Source organism: Corvus brachyrhynchos, unplaced genomic scaffold (assembly GCF_000691975.1).
Source record: "Corvus brachyrhynchos isolate BGI_N302 unplaced genomic scaffold, ASM69197v1 scaffold37, whole genome shotgun sequence".
NCBI lineage: Eukaryota > Metazoa > Chordata > Aves > Passeriformes > Corvidae > Corvus > Corvus brachyrhynchos.
The window spans coordinates 2221590-2230066 of NW_008239289.1; the positions used below are offsets into that span (position 1 = coordinate 2221590).

The window sequence follows — 8477 nt, forward strand, 5'->3', positions numbered from 1 at the left end:
AACTTTGGGGGGATCTATTGCAAAGAAAGCTCAGGGTGAATCAGACTCTGGTAAGACATCAAAATTCCAAGATTTACATCTACCAGACACGTAGAGTTGTAATTGGTCACTTAAGATTTTTTTCTCCCAAATCGAATTTAACAATCTTCACTTTTTTACACTAAGTTAGTTCAATTCTCATATGTTGGGCCCTTAGCAAATATGCAATAACATTGTATGCAACAATGAGAGAAAAAAACTCTCCAGGTAGTTCTTTGCTGAGAAAAATCTCTCCGAAATAGCCCATAAGTAGCAAAAAATTCACTGAATAATGTCTTATAGCAGTTGCATGATTATCATACAAGTTCTGTATGGTTGTAGTGGTTTGGTTCAAAATATCCATTACTTACTTATTTTCCTTCTGTGAGATAAGAATTAGGAGAAAAGCAAAGCAGGCACAAAACTTAAAAGAATATAAAGAAATTTATTAAAAGACCTAAAAGAAAGGAAAAAAGTCAGACTAAACCTTCAGAACACTTCTCTTCCCCCCACCTTTCTCCCTTCTCCCACTGACAATGTAAAAAGACAACCCTTGAGATTTTCAGTCAGTTTACCACCTCTATAATAATCTTTTTCAGTTCACTTAGAGAGAGGAGTCTCTCTTGCTCATGCTGTGGAGACATCTCCACAGGAAACAGTTCTCTCACGGCTCAGTATCACAACAAGACAGCCACCTGGGTTGGTTCTCTGCTCACATGTGAAAGTCTCTTCCCCCAACTTACAGCTTTCCCCACAACTGCTTTCGAGGGTCCAATCTTGAGCTACTGGGGTACCATTTTAAAGATGAGCTGTTCAGAAGGAAAGGTTCTCTTCACGTATCTCTGGGAGCATCTTCACCTCTAGAACAGAGGTCTTCTTCCCTGGGAGCAAGGGTCCTCATCACTTTCATTTCTCTCTGTTCAAGATTCTCATCAAATCACAGCTACTTCAACATTTGCTGGTTTCAGCACAGATACTTTTGCTCACAACTGCAGTTTGAACGCTCCACCCCCCATTGCTTTTATGAAATTACAATGGGTACTCTGATGTATCATGGTTCATCACCATAGCTTTACAACAGAATTTCAGCTCCTAGGTTTGAAGCATCTCCTCTTTCTTCTCCCTCAGGATTTCAGCTCTTCCTTCTTCACTGACTTTAATGTCTTTATGGTGTTTTCTTCACGTGCCCTCACCTTTGCTCCTCCTCTGACTCGGGAGAGGATTGATATCTGCAGGCTTCATCTGTTCTGGAAAATCTTACAGCTCTAAAAGGATTAATTTCATCCAGGCCCCACAGCTGGAATTTGCTTATCACTGTTGCTCACATGATCTTTGCTGGGCAGTGGCCTCAGATGAATTTCGGCCGCACTGGGTGAGTGCCGGCCTGCATGGAGCAGAGCTGTGGGGAGGAGGCCAGCCTGCATGGAGCAGGGCAAGGCCCGGCCCCGCTGGGCTGCCTGCAGGCCCCGGCCCTGTTACCTGTCCAAAAGCTGGAAGCAAGAGAGCTTTCCCGGGGTTTGTTCGTTCTTACATGTGGATCACAGAGGCATGTAAAGCTTCTTAAGTGGCTTAAAAAAGTATTCAAACTAGCCAGTTGATTGGTTCTGTTGGGTCATAGAGGAAGCTGTAAGCACCTCTTTGCAAAAAATCACAAGACCACACTGCCTCTGATGTATGGCAGGAAACTCAGAACTTTGTTCCTCTGTAATAAATCTCAGTGAATGGATTTGAACTGCTCCCAGTAACCTGATTTAAAAAAAAAAAGAAAAAGTGCAAGTTTTGTTGTCCTGACATTGACAGCATAATATCTCTGTAAAAATAATTGAGTTTCAAAATGTTGGATACCTTGAAAATAGAACTCTGGGGAATGTAGACTCAGTTTAGTTGGCTTGAGATCACTTTTTTTCTTTTTTTTTTCCCAGGAAGGAAAATAGCATCATAATCACTCTGTGGGAGGCATCCACATTGCATTGTGTGCTCCTTCCAGAAAACAGATTGAAGAGAGGAGTCACTCAATGCTTATGCTGAGTTTTATAGATTACATTTCTCATAAGTTAGGGTCACCTTGGGTTTACCCAGAAAAACATCGATTTTTTAAAAAATCATGAATTTTTTTTTGTCATTTAGTCATTCTTCCTGTTACATTGATCTAAATGAGATAAGAATATTCCATTCTATCCTTTGTCCACTTACATTAGGAGAAACAGACATGCCACCAAGCATTAAAGTCTCAAGAGGAAATGTAAGAAAAATACTTGGATGTTTGTCTCAAAATCTAGGAAAAGGCCCATTCCTCATTTAAATTATGCAAATATTTATGAAATTTTAGTACTTGCTCTTAGTCACTGTTCTGTCCTTTGAAAACAAAGAATGAAGAATGCAAATAGAAGAATGAGGAATGCAAATAGAAATAACCTGCACATAATATTAAGCATTAGACTTCTAAAGTCAGATCAAGATAAAGAAATGTACAATTGACTTTGCTCAAAAATTTTGTAGACTATTTTATGCTGTATCTGATAACAATAGAAGCAAAATTATTTAGCTATTGAAGGTAAAACTTACTGCTTAATAATGCTAAGGAAGATTGACAAAAGAGATTTGTCTGTACACACAATAATTTTTTGAGGATATTTATGACGATATCAGATGTTTTCTGTAGGATACCATCTCCAGTTAGCCACTTAATTAAGGAAAATGTCTTGTCTGATAATATAAATCCTGTTAATGATGACCAGATGATGACAAAAATCACAAGGGATTATACTGGGTAATGATTATATAGAAATCATAATAGAGTTTTTATAGCAGGCATGCAGACTTCATCCACTGCCACATTCTGAAAAGAAGCCCCTCCTTGCTTCCAGCTTCATTTCTGTGTTAATACCTGGGAACTTATACCCCTTGACAGTGGTTTAGGAGGGAGGCTCAAGTTTGGAGAGTTTGAAGCATGTAGATGTGGTGTTTAGGGACATGGCTAGGTGGTAGAGCTGGCAGCATTAGGTTTATGGCTGGACTCAATGATCTCAAAGGCCTTTTCCAACCTAAACGATTCTGATTCTGTGAACTTGTCTAGATAATACAGCAATGATTTCACTAAGTATACTAATGTGTTTTATTAACTGGAACTGTAGTTCTGTTTTTCCATACCATCTCCACATGCTACATGGTAGAAATGCTGTCTTCGCCAGGACAGTTCCTGTGCTTTGTCTGTGGGATGATTTGTGTGTATCTCCTGTGTCATTTATAGGCTATGACACAAAGCTGTGTTAATGACTCTGAATTACTACATCAACAGCTATCATTTTGATTTCTTCAAGGTATGCACCCTTCTGAGTGTAGGGTTTGTGAGAATTATACTTCAGTGTGTCCGAATATATTGTTTGAGATTATGTCCTGTCATGCATACATATTCTACACTGTAAGAAGGATGTACAGGTGGCAAGTCATCTAAATACCCTTCTTACAGACACTAGTTTGTTGAATATATAGAAGTAATAGAGAATGACGTTCCCATTCAGTGGAGTCCTTAACTAAACAGGCTGTCATGATGCCCTGTTAGAATGTTCAACCCTCCAGTAAGAAGTTAAGGATTGATTCCCAGCTTGATCAACAGGAGGAAAGTTGTGTGGATGTTCCTCTTTCTTTAATTTATTGGAGTAAGAGAAAGGTCTTAGATGATAGTGCTTGGGCTAGTAGGAAAAAAGAGAAAGAATATATGAATAGGAAGGGAATCTACCAAGGTTCAGCTTTTAGAAGTATATTGAAAAGCCTTGGTCTGAGTTATATGAAAATCTAGAGCCCTCAAAGCAGAGGTATTTCACAAGGTTTTCAGGGTAATAGATTTGAGTCCCCTGCCTCCTTGACTCACAGGAACAATGTATTTCTGGGAATAACATCAGTAGGACTTCCTGGAGGCCTTCTAACCCTTCTTCCATCCATTGTGGCTGAATGTTAAAATGGACTACCATGTCCTGACTTTCCATGTGGGTTGCAGGATACCTTCTGAAAATACAGAATGTTCCTGTCAGGTTGAACATCAGAAATTAAAGCATGTAACATCAACAGTTGCTATAAAAATCTTGTCCTTTTTATCCTAGATGACTAAGTTTAATACACATTTCCTGACAGAATAGATATTTTGTTTAAGTTGAGGATTAATGAGGTATTGGATCTTTTATATTGTTGGATAACTCTTTTTCTACAGGTCACTAATGTTTGAATGTTTTTGTGCTGGTATAAATCAGACCACATAGAAACAATTTGGTGCAAATGTGTCACCTAACATCATATATGTGGTTATTTTCTCTAAGACCCTTTCTTGTCTTATCAAAACTCCTTTCACACCTACTATAAACTGAACTTTTGAACTCAAAATGTAGAAAAGGATTTAAATTAGAAAAAATCAAGATAATCAGATTGCCATCCAGTAGTGTTCCTCATTAAGAGGAAATTAGACACATTAATTAAAAATATCCTCTCTTTTTCTTTTGCTTTTGTTTATTCCCTCTGTCTACTACTGATGCTTCAAGGAGAGTGCGATGAATGAATCAGGTCATAGAAGATCATTTTCACAGGTTCTCTTGGGGAGCAATATGTATAACAGTGGAAATACTCTTGATTGCTTTCCATTATTTTTTTCCTGCCGATACTAGTTTCTCCTATTGCTTTCTGTAAAGCTTAAAACAACATCAATTTTTAAGGACTTGAAAGTGCTTTTTTATTTAAAATCAAATAAGACAAGCATAATTTTCATTCCAGTACTGTGTGTATTTGCTTCTTGAAGTATGCTGGATATATAGACACCCACAAAACATAATAAGATAAAAAGGAAAAGGTGGGGGGCGAGAAAATCTAAGTGATGAAAATGAGTAATTGCTTGGCAGCAAGTCTGCAGGGAGAGAGCCGACACTGTACAACACATACTTCCTGAATAATGAGAGAAGTCTCAGTGCTGTGCAATCACTGTCTGTTGGGTCAGAAATTTCACGTTAGTGGATTCATCAGAGCAGATCGGTGTCATAAAGGCATTCTTTCCTGAAGTAAACATACCTTTTTCTTCACGGAACTGTCATCTTTTAGTTTGGATAATGGGTGCAGAGTAAAGTCTTATGAGATCTGTTGGGGGATACCTGAAATTTTGAGCATTTCTGCCATGATTTTAATAGTTCGTTTACTCACAGAAGAAGGAAATTACATAAACAGATAAATCTATAGGCATGAGTAAAGCTCATACATATAATTCCACTTAGACTAGACAAAAGTCTGTGCATGTATCATAAATGATGGTTTATGTACAGCTTTTTGTCAGAAGGTAGGAACATCTGACTTTTCCAAATCTATCTTGTCTATCTTGCCTAGACTACCTTTAGGCAGGTGGAGGGTTTTTTTGTTTGTGTTTGTTTGTTTTTTCTTTTATTTTTTGTTTTTGTTTTGTTGTCTGCTTTTTTCTATTTAACTTTTTAGTCGAAAGAGAGCAAGTACTCAATTTTTTCTTTAGTTTCATTTTCAGGAAGTGCATATTTTAAATATATATAATTTGTGAGTAATTTGTTCTTGCTGGTGTAGGAAATAGGTAGAAAGAACTTACAGGAAGAAAAAGTTCTTTTCTCTGTTGGATTGAATGTATTCTCTGCAGTACCTTCTGTCTCATTTATTCTTCACCTGACATCCTCTTGCCAATATTTCATGTTCTCACTTTGTTTACATTGTAGTTACAGAAATCCATAACACAAACTAATCAGGGACATCAAAGTGAAAGAAAGGGTGTGAGGCGAGATAAAAACTGCCATCTGAGTGTTCGGGCATTGAAACAGTTTGATTAAAACTTTACTTTTACTCTCATCCCTGGAAGAGTCATAATTATTTACTTGATAATGAATGCTGTAGCAAGTAGCAAGGGTTGCTTTTTCTCGGCTAGAGAAGTTAGGATGACTTCTTTGCAAACAAACCCCATTAGGTGCTTTCAAGAAACTTATGGTGCAGTGCCTATTCCACTGTTACTGTCAAAATGAATTAGAACACCTATTACTAACTCTTTCCTGATTGCATTTAGTTCCTTGTGAGATGTTTCGCTTGGGGAATTTTCCACTATATTTTTTCCTTAGTGGAAAACAAAGGGGAGATGGGGGTGCAGAAGACACTCAATGCCCGTGTGAGTTCCTTTTTGACAGATCTGCCTCTAAGGAATTAAAGAAGCTGCATAAGTTCTGTCAACTTGTGGTAGAAACCAAAGTTGTTAAAATGCTGAAAACAAATATGTGGGGTGGTTCTCTTCAGAAATGTGAGCTTGCAATGTGCTCTAAGCAAGGTGGAAAGATGCTCAGAAAATTGTGTGCAATATTAAAAAAATGTTTCAAACACAGTGATTTATAGAAAAAGTTTGGCTTTCTCCTTGAAGAAGTGTTTTAAAAGGAAAATATAATTCTGTTGACGAACCCTGTAATTGGAATAACCCTGTTCCTGTTACTTGTTATCTTGCAATATGAAATGTGTTGTTCCCAAACTTATGGAAATAATTGAAGGGAAAAACTTGGGCAGACAATTTCTGGTTCAGTGCCTTGATTTTACGGAGACCCTATCTTGAAAAAGAGTTTAGGTTAATAGCCTGAAATGAAGTTTTGGTATGTTTCACAGATAAAGATTTAATCTCTACTAGGATTCTTTGAAAATCTCCCCATTGAACACCTAGCATTCTACAACAAAGGCAGGATTATCATAATGAAGAAAAACCCCCCCCAATACCAACAACAAAACAAAACCCAGGGTGTAAGAGCTTTGCTTCCAATTTCTTCTCTGTAAAAGAGAAAACATGCATGAAAAGTAAAGCCAATGATCTAAAAATAATAGTTTTTTTAAATTTGGGAAGATAATATTATGGAGGGCCAGCCTCCTCTCTTTCTTCCAGTTTGTCCTTTCTGCAGAAGAGACCTTTTGTGTCATGTGGCAGAAATGAGTGGGTCTAAAGTGCTGCCCTATGCAGTAATATAAATAGTGGAGGAGTTCAGGGGGTATCAGCTGAGAATTTACAGTAGGGACCAAGACTGAAGCATTAAGGCATATGTTTTCCAAGGGTAATAGGAGCCTATGCCATACAGCTGTGGAAAAAGTAATTTGTAAAGCAGCCTACAGTGAAGGACTGGGTATGAATATACCTATCTACAGAAACAGGGCAAACAGCAGCATCTACATGGGAGGCCTGTTTCTGTTGAGCAGATCTTGCCCCTAATATCTCTGAGACTTAAGCTTGTTAATGAGCATGATCTGATGCATGTATATTTAATGTGCCTAGAAATATTGCCTTATAAGTGGGCTTAGCAAGGCCTCGATTGAAGGTAGCGATGTTTCCTTTCTGCTTGCTTTCTCCATGTAACATGGCACTGCCTAAAATCCCTAGTTCTGATGGAAAGGTCTGAATTATTCATCAGCCAGTTAATGGCAGATGATGAGATCTTTTCACGCTACAGCCCTGTCACTAGGTGTTTATTGCTCTGTTTCACCAGCAGCCCTGCTATTACTGTGATGCCAGAAGAACCCCACGTAGAGGCATGACATGTATCAGTAAGGATAGCTGTTTAAAGACTCTATTTTGCCTGGGAGGTCATCTGAAGGTTATTACGAACAAATTATTTCTTCATTTCCGCTGACTGAGTAGATAGCCTTAATGATCTGTCACCTAGCAATAGGCTGCCTGTTCAAACATAAAGAATGGCATACTGATGGCTTATAACTAGAATCAGTTCATTTTAGCTATTCTCTTGTCAAGCATGTTTCCAAGATACATATATTATTTACATATTCATGAGCCTTTACAGACACTGACACCATGAGGGGGCCTGTCTGATAATGTGATACAAGTTGATACTGTGTCCTGAGGCACTTAAGTCTATTAAGTGAATCAAATCTGTTCACTTCTGTTCTTCCTAGGTGGTGTTCTTGGCCTAAAGGAGTGGAGCTGCAATCAACATTTGTGTACAGTACCTTACTTTTTTTCCTGTCCGCCTACCTCTTTTCCCTGCTGAAGTTAATCCCGTTTTAGAGAGAGGCATTAAGCTGAGCGAAATTACCTTTAGAAAGTCAGACCATCATTTTCTCATGCTATTGTTCAGAAATGCAGTCATGACTGTTTGTCTTCAGGCAGAGAAGATGACAGACTGTCATAGGTTAGCAAGCGTAGTCCGGAAGGGACGTCCTTGCTAAGGGGTGCTTACAGTTTCCTCTGGGAACTGATAGAACCTATCAGCTGGCCAGTTTGGATATGGACAATTCTCTAAGCCACTTAAAGTTGTGATCACCTCTGTGATCCACATTTAAGAATAGGCAAACTCCCCCCCAGCTCTCTCTCTCGTTTCCGGCGCTGGCACAGGTGGCTGCAGGCCCCGTGTGGGGGCCAGCGGGCCCAGCCAGGTCCTGCTTGGGCCAGGCCGGGCCGGGCCATGGCCATCCCGAAGCCCTGGACC

General features: G+C 38.8%; 1 long non-coding RNA gene across 1 annotated transcript in view; it reads left to right on the top strand.

Moving 5' to 3' along the window:
• Window positions 1–710: 710 nt before the first annotated feature.
• Window positions 711–8477, top strand: part of LOC108448206 — a 7980-nt gene continuing 213 nt past the window's right edge. Inside the window, exons 1-2 of the long non-coding RNA XR_001864010.1 lie at window positions 711–721; window positions 3683–3688. This is a non-coding gene — a long non-coding RNA (uncharacterized LOC108448206). The remainder of the gene's footprint in view (window positions 722–3682; window positions 3689–8477) is intronic.